This window comes from Lissotriton helveticus, chromosome 3_1, assembly GCF_964261635.1.
Source record: "Lissotriton helveticus chromosome 3_1, aLisHel1.1, whole genome shotgun sequence".
Classification (NCBI taxonomy): Eukaryota; Metazoa; Chordata; class Amphibia; order Caudata; family Salamandridae; genus Lissotriton; species Lissotriton helveticus.
Window position 1 is genome coordinate 264017993 of NC_136061.1, and position 22014 is coordinate 264040006.

Below are 22014 nucleotides of genomic sequence, written 5' to 3' on the forward strand. Positions count from 1 at the left end.
TTGCAAGAGATTCTGGGTAAAGGAAGGTTGGAGGATCCACGCAAACCATACCTCCTTGGAAGCCCCCGGGTGTCTACTTTTCAGAAATGTGTGGGTTTGGTAGGTTTCCCTAGATGGCCGTCTAGCACGGGGCCAAAAACCCAGGTAACCCCTCTTGCAAAAGCTAAAACCACCAGCTTTTGCAAGAGGGGTTACCTGGGTTTTTGGCCCCGTGCTAGACGGCCATCTAGGGAAACCTACCAAACCCACACATTTCTGAAAAGTAGACACCCGGGGGCTTCCAAGGAGGTATGGCTTGCGTGGATCCTCCAACGTTCCTTTACCCAGAATCCCTTGCAAACCTCAATTTTAGCTGAATAAATCAGTTTTTTCACACTTTTTTGTGTGGGAAAGCGTGGCATCACTGGGCTCACACAAATTTCCTCCCACTCAGCGTTCCCCCAGGTCTCCCGATAAAAATGGTACCACACTTGCGTGGGTAGGCATAGTGGCTGCAACAGGAAAAGGCCCAATTCGTACGGTGGAGACTTAAAAATTACCTTTAGCAAAACTACCTTCTTTTTTGGGGGGGGGCACCTGAGTTTTTGGCCCGGGGCTTGGCGGCCATCTTTGGAAACTACCAAACCCAAACAGTTCTGAAAACTAGACACCCGGGGGAGTCCAGGGAGGTATGGCATGCGTGAGTCCCCCAATGTCTTCCTACCCAGAATTCCTTGCAAACCTTAAAATTAGGTAAAAAAAAATCACTTTTCCAAACTTTTTTTGCATGGGATCTCCGTGCCGGCAAAAAAGTCCTAGCACCCAGCGTTCCCCTTGTTCTCCCGAGTAAAATGATACCTCACTTGTGTGGGTGCCCCAAAGCAGAACAGGCAAAAAATGAGTTTTTAAAAATTGTAGTGTTTAGGATTGACAAATTAAGCACCTCACCTTAGGCACAGGCCTTTGGCCCACCCACACAAGTGAGGTATCATTTTACTCGGGAGATCAGGGGAACACTGGGTGGTAGGACATTTGTGCCGGCACGGAGATCCCACGCAAAAATGTATGGAAAAGTGTTTTTTTTAACCTAAATTTAAGGTTTGCAGGGATTTCTGGGTAGGAAAACATTGGGGGACCCACGCATGCCATACCTCCCAGGACTCCCCCGGGTGTCTAGTTTTCAGAACTGTTTGGGTTTGGTAGTTTCCAAAGATGCCCGCCGAGCCCCGGGCCAAAAACTCATGGGAACCCCCTTGCAAAACCAAATTGTTTTGAATGAATTATGTTTTCAATTTGAGAGCGTGCGATTCTTGGGACAATATTGCATGGAAATTGTGACAGACATTTTCAAGTTTGCTGGAGATTGTGGATAAAAAAAAACAATAGAATTCACCAGAAAGACATGACCATATACTCCCATGGTTTAACAATAATATCTAAATTTAGTAAGTTAATTATAGCTATAATGTACACCTTAACAGAGTTACTCAAAAGTCAAACATTCAAGCACGGCTATCTATTCCTCAAAGACACACAAATACAGGTTGGGTTTGGCATGAGGGCGAGTGATGGTTCAGTACATACAATTTTATTAACAAGATATTTCAACAAAATGAAATGCTCTGTCAATAAATAAATGTATAAAAACAGAACCAGTGACTCGCAACTCGTGAGCTGTAAAGCCACGACAAGGCACCAACCGTTTTACAGGCCATTCACGCACCTTTCATACCTGATACACACCAGACCATTGACACCATCCGGAAGGAAAAGCAACACATTACAACATTCACAAAAAGGGACAAGGTACACCCTACTTCAGAAAGAGAAAAAAGACAAATATTACTGCACAGCCATCTAATCCGCAAGCACACACACATACTGGTTGGATTTGGCACGAGGGTGAGTGATGATTCAGTACATACAATTGTATTCGCAAGTAATTTCACAAAAATAAAATACACTGGGTATAATTGAAAGTATGATAAACTGAACCACTGACTCACAGCTTGTGAGCTGTAAAGCCACGTCAAGGCACCAACCTCTTTACAGGCCATTCATACACCTTTCGTACGTGTGACACATACAAAACATTCACACCGCCAGCCGCGGACTCATCCCATTACAACACTCACACCAGCAGACAGCGCCATTCAAGGGCCCTTCACTTTCACACGCCCACATTTCTGACACTGCAACTACACAAAATGATGGACTGCGTGGAGTGTCACTCAACTAGCAGTGTGTGTAGTGACCAACAGAAAGTAACTACTCACACACCGCCAGCCGAGCTCCAGTCCACCCACACCACCATCCAAGAACCAGACCATGCACACCGCCAGCCAAACACCACTCAGCGCACACCGACAGCCAAGTACCACTCCACACACACCACCAGCCAAGCACCACTCCACGCACACCGCAAGCCAAGCGCCACTCCACACACACCGCCAGCCAAGCACCACTCCGTGCACAGACAGCCAAGTACCACTCCACGCACAGCACCAGCCAAGCGCCATTCCACACACACCACCAGCCAAGCGCCACTCCACGCACACCACCAGGCAAGCACCACTCCACGCAAACCGCCAGCCAAGCGCCACTCCACACACACTACCAGCCAAGCACCACTCCGTGCACAGACAGCCAAGTACCACTCCACGCACACCATCCAGCCAAGCGCCACTCCACACACACCGCCAGCCCACACCACTCCGTGCACAGACAGCCAAGTATCACTCCACGCACACCACCAGCCAAGCGCCACTCCACACACACCACCAGCCAAGCGCTACTCCACGCACACCACCAGCCAAGCACCAATCCAAACACAACACCAGGCAAGCGCAAGAGCACGCACACCGCCAACCAAACACCAGACCACGCACACCGTCATGCAAGCACCAGTCCACACACACCGCCAGGACAGCACCACTCCACACACATAGCCAGCCAAGCACCAGTCCAGGCACATCACCTGCCAAGCACCAATCCAAACACACCAACAGGCAAGCACAAGACCATGCACACCGCCAACCAAACACCAGACGACACACATCACCAGCCAAACACCAGTCCACACAGACCACCAGGCAAGCGCCACTCCACACACACCGCCAGCCAAGCCCCAGCCCAGGCACACCACCAGCCAAGCACCAATCCCAACACACCACCAGGCAAGCGCAAGACCACGCACACCGCCAACCAAACAACAGACCACGCACACCACCAGCCAAGCACCAGTCCACAGACACCGCCAGACAAGCACCAGTCCACAGACACCGCCAGCCAAGCGCCAAACCATGCACACCGTCAGACAATGGACACTACACGCAAACCAACATCATACTTTAGTTTTTTTTTAAATAAAAGAAAAACAAAAACAAATTGCAAATTGATACAAATCTACTAACACAACAACTAAATCTAAAAAGACTACACAAATGGCAACTTTGAAACTGAACAATAAGATTTAAAGAATAAAGACCAACCAGTTCACTTTACCACTCATGGATGCTCCCAAAAAGTATTTTGCGTGTGGTACAATCTAAAACAAGCAGGTACACACAGCCCGGGGTTTGAAGGGCAGTCGGGGCAGTACATACGAACCTCCTTCCGCAAACCTCTTCGCCAACAGTCTCTACATCTCCGACTGGGAAAGTCTTTTGAGGTTGTAGGAGGAATTTGATCAGGAAAGTGGCGATCTTTCAATCTGGCAACATCCTCCACCACTCCAACTCTAGGAACACTTGCATGTTCCACTAAAACAAGGCTGCCTATTACAGACTCCTGAAACTTTACAAAAGTTATTTTGACTGGGGACATGATTTCTGGAACACAACAAAAGCATTAAAGGTTGCCAAGTGGAAAAGATGGATAGCCAACTTCTTGTACCAAATGTAAGCCTTACGAAGAACAGCATACGGTTCCAACCTCTGATCTACTCTGTCAACACCACCCATGTGCCTATTATAGTCCATTATGCACACAGGTTTGCGCGCTTGTGCAACCTGACCCCAAACAGTCACCGGTTCAGTGCTTTCATCATGTATGGAAGTCAACATGTAGACATCTCTCCTGTCTGAAAACTTCACAGCTAGAAGCTCCTCACAATGCAATGCACTGCACTGTCCCCGAGCAAGCTTTCGACAAACAAGTTCTTTTGGGAAACCTTTACGGTTTGAGCGGATTGTGCCACAAGCAACAGTGTCCACTTTGGCCAATTCCCTGAACAACTGCACACCAGTGTAGAAGTTATCGACATACAAATGATGGCCTTTGTTAAAAAATCCACGACAAGTTCCCACACAATTTTCTCAGTCACTCCAAAAGTCGACGGACAACCAGGGGGTTAATCCTGGATTCCTTACCAGTGTACACCCTGAAATTAGAGACATATCCAGTCTGACTGTCACACAGCATATAAAGCTTAATTCCATAGCGTGCCCTCTTACTAGGAATGTATTGCCGAAAAAACAAGCGGCCCTTGAACAACAGCAAAGACTCATCCACTGCAATTTCTTTCCCAGGATAAAAGATCTCAGGAAATCGATCAACGAAATGATCAATGACTGGCCGAATCTTGAAAAGACGGTCACAATCAGGGTGATCTCGTGCCAAAGCAGAACTATTGTCAACAAAATGCATCATCCGAAGCAGAAGCAAATACCTATCACGACTCATGACTGCCGGAAATATAGCTGCTGCCATCAAGGGACTAGTAGACCAATATGAAGCCATTGATGGTTTCCTAAGCAAGCCCATCAAAAAAGTTAAACCCAAAAACTTTTTCATCTCCTCCAAATTTGTGGGAGTCCACCGGGTAGCTCTAGCGTGGGGCTTAAGGCTGGCACTGTTCACCCTCAAAAAAATTTCAGCATACAAATTAGTCTGCTCTACAATCTCTGCCAAAAACACATCATCCATAAACAACTTGAAAAAATCAATAGGCAAAAAGTTTTCAGCGTTCACCCTACACCCTGGAACACCAGTAAATTCAGGCAATGCCGGCTGCACCATGCCTGGTGCAACCCATAGGGCAGAACTTTCAACGTCAAGTCTTGCAGCCGCAGGCTGCCGCCCAGCTGCCTCTTGTCTCACTACACCAACTGGAAGTCTAGCAGCCCCAGGCTGCAGCCCAGATGTCTCTTGCCGCACTATTGGCACAACAATGTCCTCCGCAACCACAGGGACTTCATCCACACCAAAAGTAGCTTCATCAGCACTCAGAGTGTCTTCATCATCAGATGAAGCCATGTGTAGAGAAAACTCACTACCTGAATCTTCACCTTTCACCTCTGGCTCAGAATCAGAGTCAGTCTCTGGACCATGGTCAGAGGAAGAATCAAAAAGCATTCCAACAACTTGCTGAGCAGTAATCCGGCGGCTAGCCATTATCCTTAAAAATAAAGGAGTCTGCACAACAACTCAACAACCCCAACACTGTGCAAACTAAGTTAAAAAATGTAAGCCTTTATCACAAATATCTATATTTAGAAAAAATATACAATTCACTTACAAGAGACAACTACACTCACCAGCACCTACTCTGCAAAGACACAGCAAATAGGCAACGATATCCCACTAGAAAGAAGAAAAAAAACTTACATCTACAGAAGTACACATCAAAAACAAATGCAAAACATGTTTTACAACCACAAAAAACAGAAACCAAACATACTCGTATTACTACACACTTTGCAAAATAAACAATTACATTACAATTGAACCAAAAAAGGTCTCTTACCAAACACATGCAACTACAGAAACAGCAGAACAACAGAACCACCAGTAACGGAACCGCACACTGCAACAATCTAAAGAGACAATAAAACAATTCACATTAGAAGAAACAAAAACACACATTACAACAGGCTATGTCACAGGGTATGTCACAAATGGGGTGTCTGTCCCCATGGGGGGCAGAATATAAATCATTATAAACGTGGGCCCCCTGGAAGCAACCCTACGGAGGGCAGAGAGGCCAAATAAAGACACGGCAGAACATACTTTTGAAAACAAATGGGCCCAAGGAAGCAACCCTTGGCCAAGGGGTCGCTCCCTATAAAAAAAAACAATCCCTGGAGTCTAGTGGGCTTTTCTATCCCCCCTGGGTCCAGAAACGGTAAAAAAAAAAGCTGATCTGCCCCCAGCGGGGGCAGAACAGTCTACAATATTTATATGGCCCCCTGGAAGCGACCCTTGCCCAAGGGGTCGCTTCCTTTATTAAAAAAAAATCCCTGGTGTCTAGTGGGCTAATCTACCCCCCCTGGGACCAGAAAGCGAACGATCTGCCCCCAGTGGGGGCAGAAAGGTCAAAATAAATTATTTAGCCCCCTGGAAGCGACCCTTGCCCAAGGGGTCGCTTCCTTTATAAAAAAAAGAACAATCCCTGGTGTCTAGTGGGCTTTTCTACCCCCCCTGGGTCCAAATTAGGCCCAAAAAACGGCCGATCTGCCCCCAGGGGGGGTGGCAGAAAAGTCTAAAAAAAATTGTGGGCCACTAGGAAGCGACCCTTACCCAAGGGGTCGCTTCCTTTATAAATATAATAAAATCCCTGGTGTCTAGTGGGCTTTTCTGCTCCCCCTGGGTCCAGATGCGGCCCAAAAAACAGCCGATCTGCCCCAGGGGGGGGGCAGAAAAGTCTATAAATAATTATGGGCCACTAGGAAGCGACCCTTCCCCAAGGGGTCGCTTCCTTTATAATTATAATAAAATCCCTGGTGTCTAGTGGGCTTTTCTGCCCCCCCTGGGTGCAGATCGGCCAAAAAAACGGCCGATCTGCCCCAGGGGGGGCAGAAAAGTCTGTATATTTATTGGCCCCCAAAGGAAGCGACCCTTGCCCAAGGGGTCGCTTCCTGCACACACACAAAAGACTAAAAAAGAATCCCTGGTGTCTAGTGGGGCATCCCTGGTGCACGATCGCGACGCTGTGCGCGATCGTGCACCAGGAATGCCCTTCATTGGGACACCAGGGGAGAGGAAACACTATTTCCTCCCCCCCGATGCCTCTAGGCACCAAGAAACGGCCCCTCCGCTCAACCGGAGCAATAACACTCACCCTAGCTGCTAGACGCGCTGGAAACAAATGGCTTCCAGCGCGTCCAGTGCTACCTGATGACATCGGCGCGCGCTGTGCGCGCTGACGTCACCAGGAAGCGTGGGGGGGCCAGGGGGTGGCAGCGGAAAGTCTTCCGCTGCCACCCCAGGGAAAAGCAAGAAAATCGATGCCCCGGGTGGGAGCGCCAGTTCTCCCCCCAGGGCTGTACTGATGACGGAGCGGTTCCGTCATCAGCACAGCCCAACCGACGCTGATGACGGAACCGCTCCGTCATCAGCGTCGAAGGGGTTAAATTGGTAAATGCTATGTAGCAAATTGATCGGTAAAAATTATCGAATCGTTAAGATTCGGTATTTACCGTAACGGTAAGTACCGATTCGGTAAATTACCAAATCCTTAATTTCGGCCCCTACATCAGAAAAGCCTATTACCGGTCGGTAACGGCCGAAATTCTTTAATTTCGGCCGTTACCGACCGGTAATAGCCTTACTACATCTGGCCCTTTATCTTTATAGTCCCAGCACCTCGTGATGTGGACTGTATTGTAACTGCTGACCCTATTAAGACACCTATTAACCCGATGAAGAAGCTCCCCTCAATACTGAAGTACCCTCTATCCCCCAGATGCATCAAGAACCCATTTTGCTATTCCTTAATAGCGAAAAATAACAATTCGCTATAAAGGAATAGCAAAATGCAATGCATGAAGAAATCACTAAAAAAATAGCGATTTCTTTAAATTGCGAGTCGCAATTAAGGAATACCTCCCCATTCATTCCTATGGGCCTAGAAGCCCATAGGAATGAATGGGAAGATATTCTCAATTTGCGAATAGCAATTAGCGAATCGCAAATTTAGAATGCAATTTCAAGGGTGCAGGGGTGTCCAAGGGACACCCTGTTGCACCCCTGAAATTGATCTGTGCACATATGTTGCGCACAGACATGCCCTTAGGGCATGTGTGTGCGCAACATGAAACTTTGAAAAATGCACTTTAGTGCATTTTTCAAAGTTTTTGCAAATTACCCTAAATTTGCGAGCCCTATTAGCAAAATCGCTATTTTTTTAACTTTAATGCATTGCATTTAAGGAATCTCAATTAGATTCCTTAAATGCAAGTAATCGCAATTTTGCGATTACTTAATTTGCGCTTTTTGAATTTGGGATGATGCATCCCAAATGCAAAAATACCGGTCGCAAAGGGGCAGATTCTGAGAATCTGCCCCATTTGCGAGCGGATTCTAGCTTGATGCATCTGGGCCATAGTCCTGAGGCAGCGGTAGGAATCCACATAGTTATTGCTGCTCTTTGAAAGCAAAAGTTTAAAACCCAACTGTTATCTTTTGCAAAACCGCTATCTTACCGATCGTGGAGCCACTGTAGAAACCTTTTGTTTTTTGCAAAACTTGCAAGCTGTTAATGCGGTTGTGTTGCCCGCTATTGCTGTTGTACAAAATCCAGTTACTATCCTTTCGTGTATTCCCCCCACAGCCTCCTGATTTATTGTTCTGCTTTCTTCTCTGTTCCTTAGGTTTCTTTTTGCGTTCTCATTCGTGGCTCTCAAAGGACATGTCTCTTCTTCCACGGGGCTATACAGAGTCATCTTTTATATTTTTACAAGTACTTACGAAAGATTTAGACATTTTGATTTTCCCATGTGTTCTGCCTGTGTTTGTTGAGTATGTTAATAACTCATAGGTAGCTTCTGATTCTGAGTACCAATGCAAACATGAACCCCTCTATCAGCTCACTGAACAAGTGTGAACATACAACTTCTAGAGAAAAGCTCCAGTTCTGTTTGCCCTGTGTTTGAATTTTAGGTCACATCTTCTCGCTGGAGAGAGACACCTGTCTGCTGATCACATCCAAACTATGGTAAGTTGCCCCATGCAGTCTCTATTTCTCAAATACATATGCCGTGAAGAATGGCAGGATAATGTCGTCAACAGATTTTAGGTTTCGCCAACTTTGTGAAGCCTGTACAGTATCTTATTAACAGGACCCTGTTGATACGTTGTCATAGTCTACGGAAGCAGAGCAAACCTGTGTGTCCCTGCAACATGCTGTCTTCTGTTCCTGCTCTAGGTTTATCTGTCTATACAAAACCTTTCACTTGGTACTGTCATGAGACATTTGGTGTAGGATACGCTGTGTGTACCTTACATAAAGTAGTTGGGAGTTCATGCTTACTGCAAGTACTTTTAACCCAAGTTACTGAAGTAAATGCTTTTATGTATGCTTGCATCGTAGCTACACAGAAAAGTGTCACTATCTTAACTGATTCAAGATATGCTTTCGGAGTTGCTCATGATTTTGGACTTCTGCTGTTACAAAGGGGCTTCCTCACTTCTGCAGGTACTTAAATTAAGAATGAATCCTATGTAAGAGGGTTATTTGAGGCTCTCCAACTTCCAATGGAGCAAGAATTGCTAAGTGTGCTGCCTTTTGCTGATAATACTTTAAAGCTGCAGTCCTGTACTCAAATGCTGATGCTACCCCATATGTATTCTATTCGGCCGAACCCCTGATTCCCACTTTACAAGATCTTACTACCACACAGGAGCAAGCGCTGGAGAATGAAAAATAGTTTAGACACCAAATCGATGTCTGAAACATTGGAAAGGGTTCTACAGTGTCAAGAATGGAAAAATGGTTGCTTAGCCCATTTGTATCATTTTATTGCAGACATCAGTCGGATGGTATGATGTGTGCCACAGGCATGATGTGGTTTGCACTTTATTTCTCCTTCATTGCTCAGCAATATCGTCATTCATGTGCTGTCTGTCAAGCTTACTATGTTGGTAAAGGCACAAGGACTACTAAGCTTCCCACCACATCCCATCACTTTTGTGATTGCTCAGATAGAATTTAGTTGAATGCCACAATGTTGCTCTTATGTAACTGTTGGGATCTGGATTTCTTGTTCTCTGGTGGATAGAGGCTGTTACCTGATGCTATCATCATTGGCAAAAGACTGGTCTGAGACATTGTATGCAGATTTGCCAATAATCCCAGTCCTTTTTAAATGAGATCAATGTGCTGATTTACACTTACATGGCCACTTTATCGTTGAAAGCGATAACTGTAACACAAGTCATTCTTTTGCATTGCGCCACCCTGTTCTATTGCCTTAGGGGAGCAGGACACGCTGCCTCCTTGCAGCGCGAGTGGTGTCAGCCTTCTGGCGGCACCAGCGTCCCAAACCTTCTCTCTGCTTGCCTTACCTTGTTCGTGGTCTGCCTGTGCGCACCTTTGCGGGTGTATCCTGGGCCTGGGGTAGAGCTGGCAGTCCATGTCTTCTTCCTAGAATCCTCTGTGGGGATTCTGGGAGGATATGTTTCAGCCCAATCCAAGATGGCTAACACCATTTTTGTTCCCATTATTTCCCAAACTGTTATGGAGGGTTGTTGTGATTCTGTTTCCTTTTCCTGTTTAGGACCTATTTAAGGGAGGGTTTTAAAGAACATCTATTGCGTTGATTGACTGTAAGTAACCTTGTTGTGTTGTCTAACTCTTGGATTCAGCCTTGCAGCAGTTCCAGCTCCAGACTTTTTTGTCTCAGCCCTCATTCCTTCTTCAATTCCTGTGCCTGTCTCCGCTGTTCCCATTCTTGCTGTCCTTCTCTACATCTATGCCTTGACACCAACTTCTATTACCTCTACCATCTCTGGAGGATTTTGCCTTGTGTTTTTTTCCCTCCTAGGGGCTCCTTCTGGAGAGCACTTTCCTGCTTGGTGCACTCTAGTGTCGGCAGCAACATGGCTATCGGAAAGGATTCGCCCTTATCTCTGGAAGACTAAGACTTGGACTATCAGACACAGGAACCGCCTGGGGAGCTCGCCAGGCGTCATAGCTGTGACACATTCTTGAGGACCTGGCTTTGCTCTTGCCCAGTCAAGAGGTTTGTCCCCTTGCCATTCACCTAGCTTCAGCTTCCCAAGGACTGGTTTGTGAGGAAGGAAACATCAGATTTTCATGGAATTTAGTGAAATGCACAAATCACATTCCCTTTCCTGTCTTCCCCCAATTTGATAACCCAATAACTATTTTTCCTAAGCGGTGCCTCTGATTAAACTGGAACCTACTTTTTTTTTTTTATAATCAACTTTATTGGCATTTATAGGCAAAACAGAGACAGAACAAATCCTTGGCAGCAGATCAGCAATCAAAGGTACAGTGGAGGAAAAGGAAAAATCAGGGAATGACACATGTCAGACCAAAAACACAGACTCTGGAGACAGAGCTATTATTAGTGTTCACGGTGGCAGCAGATTGAACCACTTCCCCCATTTTATGGTGAACTGTTCAGGCGACCCCCGGGAGTCACAGAGGGCCTCCTCTTGGGCCCCGCACCAGTCCACCCCTCGTCTCCAGCCCTTTACAGTGGGAGCCGTGTCTCGCAGCCAGTGACGCGCAATATCCCGCTTGGCCACGGCCACCGCTGACCCCAGGAGGCGTTTATCCGCCCTAGTACCATCCAGGCCAGCAAAGATCCCCAGGAGTAGCCGAAGTGGGTCATGGGGAACCTCCCAACCCAGGGCTTGCGTTAACTCTCTCTCCACCCCTCTCCAAAACCGCTCCAGCCCCGGGCACAGCCAGACCATGTGGTAGAAATCCGCCGGGGAGTGTCCGCATCTAGGGCAGTCTGGGGAGGCTCTCAGATGGGCACAAAAGAGCCTCTCTGGGGTGAGATAGGACATGTGCAGGAAGTAGATCTGTACCAGCCGTAGCCTAGAGGACGTGGTCAGGGTGCGTGGGGCCATTAGGGCATCCCTCCAGTCTGCCTCCTCCAGGGGGCCCACCTACTCCTCCCAGCGGGCCCGCAGATGATCAAGGGATGCGGGGCTGTTATTTACGAGGGCGCAATAGATACGGGACACCCCCCCTCCCCAGATCTCCCATCATTACTTGGGCCTCCAGGGGGCTAAATTTGGGGAGGGTGGATGGTGTGGGAAGATGCACATGGAGGGCGTGACGCAGCTGCAGGTAGCGAAAGTGCTGAGCATGGGGAAGGGCATATCTCGTCTGCAGGTCAGCAAAAGCTCGAATGTGGTCCCCCACACAGACATCCTCTAACACCGACACTCCAATAAGATCCCAGCGACGGAACCCACTCAGAGAAGACACTTCCCGAAGCCAGTTCCCGTGCCAGAGAGGCGTTTGGCGGGTGAGTTTGCGGTCCCATCCCGTGTGGCGGAGTGCAGCCCGCCACGCCATCAAGACCGTCCTAGTGATGGGTACCAGAGCTTGCGGGATCGGGCATCCATAGAGGAACGCCTGGATCTGAGGAAAGTCCACCTCCGCCAATTCCACCCAGTACGCCGATCGTGGATAACGATCAGTTTGGTGGCAAGATAGTAGAGGTAGAGGTGGGTCACCCCCAGGCCTCCATCATAAGGTGGGATGTGACTATGCGCGAGGGAGATCCGCTGTCGCCCACCCCCCCAGAGGAACCTCGACAAAGCTGAGTCTAGCTCCCGGAACCAAGAACGGGGTAGCGGGGCGGAGGTGTTCTGCAAGGTGTAGAGAAAACGAGGTAGGACCATCATTTTGAACAGTGCGATCCGCCCCAGGGGATTGAGGGGAAGGGAGCTCCACTTCCTCAAATCCGATCTCATCCGAGCCACCAGGGGAGCGATGTTCAGTGCCCATTCCAGCTCCGGGAGGAGGGTCACCCACATCCCCAGGTACTTGACGGAGAGACAACAGAGGGGGGTGGACGATTGCCAGTCAAAACATTCCCGGGAGGGGTGCAGTGGGACCAGGACTGACTTGGCCGCATTGAGCCGGAGGCCAGAGACACGCTCAAAATCCGAGAGGAGTTGGAGGCATTTAGGACCTGAGACCGCCGGGTCTGCCATATAGAGGAGCACATCATCGGCATAGAGGGGGAACTTACTATGTTTATGGCAGCTGAACTTATGTGTGAATCTGGTCTAATTCATGCTATCCTCGTTACATAGTACCAGACTTTGGAGATTCTAACACCCCCCATCTTCTTTGGGCAGAGGAAAGATAAGAGACATTTCTGCGACTGTATGTTTTTTTGTTTTCTTGATCCCAAGCCATGGGAGGGGCCTATTCATCAAAGAAATTCAGTGAGTTACTAGTGCCGGGGAAGAGGCTATTTGGGTAGTTATGAGCTCCTAAGCTCACAACTATCCAAATGTTGGCACTAAAGACTGCAGTTTTACTCAACAGTAAGGCTCTTAACTTCATTCTGGTGGCTAAGAGAGAGATCTGTGACATTATAGGTGTTGAATGCTGCATTTATATTCCTGACTCTGCAGAAATTTATGAACAGATTGGCAATATACGCAACAGTATTAACCCCTTCCATGCTCATGACGGAATGGTTCCGTCATGAGCATCGGTGCTCCTGTGCTGATGACGGAACCATTCCGTCATGAGGCCAGGGGCACGAAATCCCTCTGCTGCAGACAGCAGAGGGATTTCCTTTTCACCCCTCTGACCTTGGGAGCTGGGGAAGAGCTTCCCCAGCTCCTGAGGCCCCCTCCCTGGTTTCTGTTCAATGACGATCAGCGCGCACGTCGCGCTGTCGTCATTGAACACAAACCGAAACTAAAATGAGCCTTTAGGCTCATTTCAGTTTCACTTTCTACATGCTCAGTGGGCTATCTCAGCCCCCTGAGCACGTAGAAAGACGGGAGAGGTATCATTGGAAAGGGGAGAATCTCCCCTTTCCAATGGTACCCAAGTGGATCCCTGCTTGGGGATCGCCCCAGGAGGGCGATCCCCAAGCAGGGATCCACCCACTAGACACCAGGGAGGGGGGGAGCGGCCCCTTGGGCAAGGGCCTTCACTCCCTCCTAAATACATTTATAGTATTAAGTCTTTCCGCCCCCCCTGGGGGGCAGATTGGGCAATAGCCCCCCAATCTGCCCCCCCCGGGGAGGCAGAAAGCCCACTATACACCAGGGAATACTTTTGGTGGCACCTTTTTTAGGGTGGGGGCTGCCCGAAATGGGCGCGCCAATGCCCCCACTCCCGGCACCATTACAGCCTTTCTGCCCCCCCTGGGGTGCAAATGGGAGCAGTAGCCCCCAATTTGCCCCCCCGGGGGGGCAGAAAGCCAACTATGCACCAGGGATTCTATTTTGTGCACTTTTTTTAGGGTGGGGGCTGCCCGAAACTGGCACGCCAATCCCACCACCCCACCACCATTACAGACTTTCTGCCCCCCCTGGGGGGCAGTATCCCCCAATCTTCCCCCCCCGGGGGGCAGAAAGCCCACTATGCACCAGGGATTTTTTGTGTGCACTTGTTTTTTAGGGTGGGGGCTGCCCGAAACAGGCACGCCAATGCCCCCACCCCCGCCACCATTACAGACTTTCTGTCCCCCCTGGGGGACAGATGGGGGCAGTAGCCCCCAATTTGCCCCCCCGGGGGGGTAGAAAGCCGACTAGACGCCAGGGATTTTTTTGCAGGCAAATTCGAATTTGGATGGGCTGCCCAAAACTGGCATGCCTATGCCCCCACCCCCTCCCCCACAAAAATAACAGCCTTCCTGCCCCCCCTGGGGGCTGATCCAATCTGCCCCCCCCTGGGGATGCAAAAAGCCCACTAGACACCAGGGATTTTTTTAGGAAAATTTTTATTAGGGTGGGGGCATTGGCATGCCCGTCTTGTGCAGACCCCACCCTAATCAAAATTTGCCCCAAAAACTCCCTGGCGTCTAGTGGCCTTTCTGCCAGCCCTGGGGGGCATTTGGGGGCATTAGCCCCCAATCTGCCCCGCCAGGGGGGGGCAAAAAGCCCACTAGACGCCAGGGATTTTTTGAGGGGGCAAATATGAAATAGTGTGTAGCTGCCCAAAACAGGCATGCCCATGCCCCCACCCCCACCCCGCAACAATTACAGCCTTCCTGCCCCCCCTGGGGGGCAGATGGTGCAGTAGCCCCCAATCTGCCCCCCCAGGGGGGCAAAAAGTCCACTAGACACCAGGGATTTTTTAGGCAAATTTTTATTAGGGTGGGGGCATTGGCATGCCCTTCTTGGGCAGACCTCTCCCTAATTAAAATTTACCCAAAAAAACTCCCGGGAGTCTAGTGGTCTTTCTGACCCCCCTCGGGGGCATATGGGGCATTACCCCCAATCTGCCCCGCCGGTGGGGGCAAAAAGCCCACTAGACACCAGGGATTTTTTTGCGGGCAAATTTGAATTTGGATCAGCTGCCCAAAACTGGCATGCTTATGCCCCTACCCCCTCCCCCACAAAAATAACAGCCTTCCTGCCCACCCTGGGAGCTGATGGGGCAGTAGCCTTCAATCTGACCCCCCTGGGGGGGGCAAAAAGCCCACTAGACACCAGGGATTTTTTTAATGCAAATTTTTATTAGGGTGGGGGCATTGGCATGCCCGTCTTGGGCAGACCCCACCCTAAATCAAAATTTGCCCCAAAAACTCCCTGGCGTCTAGTAGACTTTCTGACCCCCCTGGGGGTAGATGGGGGCATTACCCCCCAATCTGCCCCGCCGGGGGGGGGGCAAAAAGCCCACCATACGCCGGGGATTATTTTGCGGGCAAATTATTTTGCGGGCAAATTTGAATTTGGATGGGCTGCCCAAAACAGGCATGCCTATGCCCCCACCCCCTCCCCCACAAAAATAACAGCCTTCCTGCCCCCCCCCGGGGGCTGATGGGGCAGTAGCCTCCAATCTGCCCCCCTGGGGGGGCAACAAGTCCACTAGACGCCAGGGATTTTTTGGGGGGGCAAATTTGAAATAGGGTAGGGCTGCCCAAAACTGGCATGCCCATGCCCACCCCCCGCTAAAATTACAGCCTTCCTGCCCCTCCCGGGGACAGATGGGGCAGTAGCCCCAATCTGCCCCCCCCTGTGGGGGCAAAAAACCCACCAGACACACGGGATTTTTGGGCATATTTGTTTTAGGTTGGAGGCTGGCCAAAATGGGCATGCCAATGCCCCCACCCCCCACCCGCAACAATGACAGCCTTTCTACCCCCCCTGGAGGGAGGATGGGGGCACTAGCCCCGAATCTGCCCCCCCCCGGGGGGGCAAAAAGCCCACTTGACGCCAACGATTACGCTGGCTTTTTTATGTGTGGGGGTGGGGGCTGCCCAGAATGGGCATACCAATGCTCCCTCCTCCAGAAAATATAGCCAAAATGTTTCTGCCCCCCTTGGGGGCATATCGGGGCAACCCCAGCCCCGAAATCTTCCCCCCAGAGCAGCAGAAAGCCGACTAGGCACGGATTTGTTTTTAGCAATATGCCTACCAGTGGATTTTGGGCCCTAGCGCAGCTGCCACATAGGGAAACCTAGCAAACCTGTACATTTTTGAAAACTAGACACCCAGGAGAATTCAGGATGGGGTGACACGACTGCCTCCCACCAGGTTCTGTTACCCAGAATCCCTTGCAAACCCTAAAAATTGACAAACAAAAAGGCATTTTCCTCACATTTCTGTGGTGGAAAGTTCTGGAATCTGCATGGATCAACAAATTTCCACCCACCCCGCGTTCCCCCAGGCCTCCCGGAAAAAATTGTACCTCACTTGCGTGGGTAGGCATAGTGAGGTGAGACAGCACTCTTGTCTTTAAATCTTTAATACAGCCGAAGCCAGATTGTATCTTTTACAGGATCCATTTATGCTGTTTACAGCATCTGGCATAGAGGTCCTCCCTTCCAAAAGCATTGAGATGTGATGCTTCGAGTGGCTTCTTTATAAGAGGTGCATCTCCATGCCCACAGCAATACTTAGCCTTTGCAGTGCATGCACACAGCTACATCAAAATATAAAAAAAATGTAGCTCGCTTTTCTCCAGTCCTGGGCCTGTCCTGACATAGATCATGCCATAAAAGAATAAATGTTGCTTTAATGCAATTTCTGATGTCTATATTTTTCTGCACGTTCGTCTCCTTATGAATTATCCTTCCAGGTTTGAGACTGGTCTGGAAAACGTTTCCCCAGGAATATCTCTCCAGGTGGTATAATGTGGCTTCAACCACAGATCTTCCTCCTGACATGACAACAGCTGGGAGCAAACTGAGCTGCTGGCATCGGCTCTTGTTTATCCATGCCTCCACAATGCAGGATTGGAGGTCTCTCTTGTACTCTAACAGACAACATTCCTCAGCATTTTACAGTGACTAGACCAAATTTGTCCTCCAAAACTTTTAAGTCTCAGATGTAGTAAGATATCCATTTCGGATATGGACAATAACTTCATTTGCTAACAGCCTCCCTTTGTCACACATTCTTGGGTTTCAGCATTGGTGCCTAAGATGAAATAGAAACCTGTCATCGTGCCATCCCCTCCTAGGTGAGAACCTTCTCCTACACAAATACAGATGCCACCCATGGAAGCGCAGCTCTCAAAGCTATGAATGCCAGAGAACATTATTCATGTGGTGGGGGAGAAAGTGCAGGTGAACTTTAGCGATGTTCTCTTGGCAGAGCACCTCCACAGGACTCAAAGAATGGCCGCCTAGATAGAGGAGATATTCTTTTCCAATGCTGCCGCCCTTGTAAGGGTGCTAAAGAAGCCATACCAAACTAAGGGGCACATTACGATCGCGGGCGGACGGAGCCCTGAGTAGGAGGGAACGTCCGCATGTGCTGCGGCGTTCCCTCCTGTGCAATTAGGATGTGACCGCCACCCTGGCGGTCACATCCTCTATTTTTAACATTGCGGCGGGTGCGGCTTGAAGCAGCACCTGCCGGTACCTGCCGCTTTGTGCACACAAAGGCAGGGGGTACCATAGGTACCCCCCATGTGCACCCCCCACACCCCCTTCACCCCTGGGGGCCCGCAACGGGCCCCCAAACAAAAGTCCGTATGCCTTTCCACGGCGGAAATGCCGCCGTGGAAAGCCATAGTACTCCAGACATCCTAAAATGCCTGGCGGTGTCTGATAGACACCGCCAGACATTTCAGAGCTTTCCCGCCGCGGTTGTAAGCCGACCGCGGCGGAAAAGCGGCGGACTGAAACCAAGACCCACCAGCCATCCTAATTTGGCGGTGGGTCTTTGGTGGGTCCGCAGCGGATTTCCCGCATCCTCCGGGCCGGCGGTGGCTTCCGATCCTAATCGACCCCTAAGCACCAGAAAATGCAACAAAAATAGAGAAAACAAATTGATTCATTTAAACAAAGATAAAGTATCAGAGATGTTTGAAATTGTGCACAAAATTCTAAATTGATACGCACATCTAATTTACTGGTGGATTCACTGTGACCTCACTGAAATAACCCTCTACTAAATAATTAATGACGTAAGACATAATTAGGCTTTACTGTTTTCTGTCTTTGTCGTGAATACTGGTGAGTTTTTTTTAAGTGCTTTCCAATGTCTCCAAAAATTGTAAAAATCAAAGCTTGTCAGTGTTTAAAGTGTTTTGCGTCATACATAATCGGGGTGGTGTTTTCCAGTTCCTATATATGAAGTTGCGTTCATTTTCATCCGTCTTACATTCATTCCTATTGTCAATTATTCCTAAATTCTTTCCTGCTCCTCACTCTCTTGTTTGTACCTTTTCATTGAACTTGCTCTTTGAGGTAACTTTTCATTATTTTCCTCAACTACCTGCCTAATTTCCCAGTACTCAAATTCCCCTTTCCAGCAGAAAAGTCATACCCCATGCCAAGGAGGTGTGTGAATGGAGATATTTAATTTGGACCTATTAAAATTTGATTGCAGCAGATAAAAGGTTAATGATCGGCATTTAACACATTCCTGCTGCTCTCTTATACAGACAATGGCATAGATTTGTGAATCAAGATTTTATATTTATGCCATCAGATATACATAGTGGATGCTCCGTGCTCAGTTATTACATGCAAGTTCCCTCTGTTGTGTTCTTTGCCTTGAGATACCAAGAAAAACTGAGTTAATAAATATATTTTTACTTTCTGGTCTGGGCCAATTCCTGCTCTACCTATGCATTGTAGAGAGGCTTGCTAAGATTTTATTATATTCATTCATTTAGCGATGGGGACTTTGGCAACAGAATACTCTGATGCTGTATGAAGAAGCAGCTAAGGTAGTAAAGAAGCCTGATCACCTGCAGGATGCCTTTGGTCATTTGCATGTGCAGTTCACAATGGGAATTATGTTTATTTTAACTTGTAGTGGCGCGTCTGGGGGATTTTGACTTTATTTGAGGACCCCTAAGCATTGATTTTTACTACACATGTGGATAGGTCTTGTGTTACTGATGGGCCTCTGTGACAGCTGCATTAGACACTTTACCTTTGTATTCTGAGCAGTTTGCATCATTATACTGCATTTTCCATCTTAGGGCAAGGAATGAGCACAACTCAATATGTTGACATTAAATGTGATCATAGTCTTTAGTACAGATGATGCTGCCAAGTATTAAGCCTTGTTTGGGCACTGCAAGTTCTTCTTTCTTATATGGAGGCAGTAGGAATGAAAGTTGGACTTGATGATCCCAAACTATATATACATTCGAGTGCAGTCTCAGAATGGGTCCATGCTCCTGTTGTTGCTGAAGCTGCACCATTTTCTGAACATACTAGGAAGCTACTAGCTGTACTGTTTGGAACATACACAGTAACTGATATTTTCGTTGTTAATGTATGTGCTGCAAGCAGTTGAGTTTCACCAAAACCAGCTCTTGGACCTCTTTGCATAGCACATGCCAGTGAACATGTTCACAATATGGGAACTGATCCTTCTACAAAAGAATGGCAAGCTTATAGACCATCACAATGCAACACTGAGAACAGGAGTTGTGGGTGTTGTGTTTTATGGGAGGAATTTGATTCTTGTGACATCCATTAAACACAGTGATCGTTGTTGCCACAATCCTGATAAACTGACCTTCCATAAAGCAAAGCTCTGTCTCATTTTCAATGAAGGTGGAGGGAATCATGGAGGTGCTCCATGGCCTGGACAGATACCCTACTCAGAGCAGAGTAAAGCTGTGAGCCTGCTAAATACTACACAACAACGTTCAGTGAACAGTAAGCTTGAGCTACATGCTGTGAGCAACGTTTCCAAAGCAGGTCATGGTGGGTGCATTCATCGCAGAAAGTGCTTATGGGTAGGAGTGGCATTTATACTGTTTGACATCACATGGCACCAAAGTTGTAAGACTGAAGCAAACCCAGTGTTTTGTAGTCTCTATTGAAAAACAATTCCTTTCAGTGATGTTTTATCGGTAATAATCGGTTTTAATTGAAAAACCAGAAACTATTGGTATAATTATCAACCGTAATTAGGGAAATGTCTACAAAGCGCAACTGCAAATAAACCTCACGGTAATAGCTGTGGAGCGTCCATGCAGGAGGGCTTCCAAACAGTCACTGATGAGGCCCACATGGCTGAAACCCTCTTTGAGTTGCTTGTGTTTCTGTACAGAGGAGACCTGGCATGTTACTTTTGGTTGGACTTTTCTTATTTTGCATGTGTCTGTTCCCCAGCTGGAGTGGCACAGTTGACAGAAAATGTGACTCAAGTAATTACTAGTGGCTTAGAATAATTCACCTACTCAACCCATCAATCTTTCTTGTTCCACATGCCATTTGTGACACCTACAGCCAGTCATGGTTCTTTTTAGTTGATAGCACAAAAGGATGTTTCTGGTCAAATGTACTTGTATCAGAGCCTTCTCAGCCATAAAGCTTTTGCTGATGGGATAGGGGTGACATAAATGCCAGAGCTTTCGATAGCGAGATAAGCAGGACGAAAGAGATCGAGAGCTAAAGATACAAAATCACATAAAGAGTATACCAAAGAAATTTAGAATCCGGGATAATAAGCATGAGAGAAAAAGATAAATAGCATAATAGGTAAAGAAAAAACTGTGAGAGAAAGAGACAGGAAAGAAAAGTTTAGAGATAGAAATAAAGAGTAAGAAAAGGAGATAATGAAATACAGAAAATTATGCAAATGGAGATGAAGAATTAAAATGTGATAGGAAGAGATAAATAGGGACATAGATAATGAAATAAACAAGAAGAAAGAAGAGAACAATATATACGTGTAGAGAAGGAACGAGAAATAAAGTAAGAGATAGAAAGATAAAGTGATAAGTACTGTAAACATTAAACTGCTCTGAATATTTCAGAACGAATGTACACTATAACTGCCTGTATCTGTAAACTTCAAGTACCTGTCTCCATGCCGAGGCATGACGCACCCATGGCATGCGATGCAAGGTTTTCAAAATGTTGCTGACTCTCTTAAATTTTTAGGTCATCTGCTTTTGTTCATACAGACCTGCGAAGTACCACGCATCAGGCGTTAGACTAATGCATTTCAGTGTGATACTCCACATTACTGCACTGAATTGTATTGTCACACATATGCATCTTGTGTCTCAGTTGTCACTGAAAGCTGCCTAAAAGTGTGGCAGCTGCCAGTGAGCCGCCCGTGGTAAGCGCACTACTCTGGCAGGCTTGGGGTTTGCAGTGACTGTGAGCTATGGCAGTGCTGGAAGGTTCACACTCTCATTCAACTGCTATAATGTATCATGACACAAATTATCATTCCCTGCTGCGCGGCTCTGACTGACAGCCTGACGTCATCGAGGTAGTGTTCAATGACTTACTACTACATGCCACCGCAGCGTGGGACATCACATCCTGCCGCTGGAGCGGGGAGGCTGAGTAAGGTGGCTCCAGGCTGGCTGGTTTGCGGGCGGCTCTGCAAATTCAATGATGGTGCCGTTCGCAGCACTGCGGCAGGTAGCTTGCACCAGCCTGGGCCACTGCCATGCTGTAGCTCAGCTGTTATTTTACCCCGCTGCGGCCACCAAATTATTGCCGCAGCCGACTTGAGGGAGACTGAGTCGAGGAGTCGGTCACCCGGGGTTGTAACGGCCGCCAGGATAGTCTATCACTGGGCGGCCCTGCCTGGGACTCACAGGAGTCAGGCCAGCCTCACTGTCACTGTGGAGGCCGCAGGCTGGGCGGCAAACCTGAATTACGGCGGTCCGTGGGGGCTCATGGCTTCCCCTGAACTCACCTA